We start from the raw sequence: 1,617 nt of genomic DNA, 5'->3' as shown, positions 1-1,617 counted from the left end.
CGACTTGATGAAGATGGGGTAGCTGCTGCGGTTGTAGACCCACACGCCATCCACCTCCTTGGTGAGCTGGATGCCGTACCCGATCTTGCTGCGCACCTTCTGCACCAGCTGGCTTTTGTTGTCCGAGTTGAGCTGCCCAAGGCAGAAGCCATTCCCCTGAGGTAGATCATAGAAGATATCCAGGGAGGGCTCTTGGACAGAATACAGCCGACCCACGCGTGTCTTCTCTTCCCAGTATGCCACCACGCACCAGTGTGAGTTATCCCCTGACTCCTGAACAACTTGGGAATCTACAGGGAGACAAAAAGATGGAGAAATTGAGGACTGAGGAGGCGTTCTGATCCAAAAGTGATGCAATGTCATGAGCTCCAGCTGTTCACAATACACAGTGCACACACACCCTGACAACCTCAGCACCCTGGAGTTGCCCATGGCCAGGCTGGATGGGGCCTTGGACAAGCTGGTCTGGTGGGGAAATGGTGCTACTCAAGGCAAGGGGTTGGAATTCGGGGGTCTTTAAGACCCCTTCCGACCCAACCCAATCAATCCATAATTTCTGATGTCCCTTTCAACCCAATATTTCTCTGGTTCTGTGATCTTCGAGGACCCTTCCAACCCAATCATTCTCTAGTTCTGTCACCTTCAAGGTCCCCCCGCTCTGTGGCTCCACCATTCTTTGATGATTTTACGATCACTGAGCCTACCAGTGGTGCAACCAAACACCTTACAGCCCATCTCCATGAACAAATCACCATCCATTGTGCAGAGCCAGTGTGATAAAGCAAGACGTAGTTCCAAAAGCAGCTCACAGGACACCACCCCTGGGCTCAGCTGCCCCAATGGGGACTTTCATAAAGCCGGGAAGCCCAGGCCAAGGCCTAATGGAAGGCAGTGGGGTGGAGGTCAGAAGCTGCATGCTGTTAAGAAAAACAGCCTCAAAAGCAACAAAAGCCACCCAAAACTTGGTTCCCTTTGCCCTTATCTCCACTCCATCCTCTGGAGTGGGGTTACAGTACCAGGGGAGGGGGCCAGGGGTGCTGAGCAGCACCAAACCCCTTTCCTTGATGCAGCATCCGCACCCGGTGCTGCTCTGTAATCCCTCCCAGTCCTTGCAGGCATGTTGGGACCTGGGAACCATTCATCTCTATAATTGCACTTAAGAAAAAAAACCAAAATGCAACCATGCTGCAGGAATGCATGGGGGTGACCCAGCAGCACCCTCCTCCCTCACACCCCACCCCAAGACTCAATGTCACTATTTTCAGTATTTTCTGTGTCTTTCACTGACGACTTCTTGCTGCTCCTCCGGCACAGCCACCTTTATAATCAAAAACAACAAGAAAAAAAGACAACAACAAAACACAGCTCCAGCGCCACAGTCGTGCAATGCTCATTTCCTCATTTCAGTGCCAGCAAGGAACAGAGTTCTGCAGTCACTGGTAGTCATGGGGGCTAATGGCCCCAAAAGGAAGGTGTGCCAGGGGGGCTGCAGTGGGAAATACCCCAAGAGTGCGTTTATCCACACCTTCCCCCCTCAAAACAGAACGATGTGGGGTGATGTAAATGCTGCTGTGCCCCCCTCACTCTCCCTTGCCGCACCCTCCCCGTGGGTTTGTT

The sequence above is a fragment of the Meleagris gallopavo genome, chromosome Z (genome assembly GCF_000146605.3).
Source record: "Meleagris gallopavo isolate NT-WF06-2002-E0010 breed Aviagen turkey brand Nicholas breeding stock chromosome Z, Turkey_5.1, whole genome shotgun sequence".
NCBI lineage: Eukaryota > Metazoa > Chordata > Aves > Galliformes > Phasianidae > Meleagris > Meleagris gallopavo.
Note: the sequence above shows the minus strand (reverse complement) of the source record.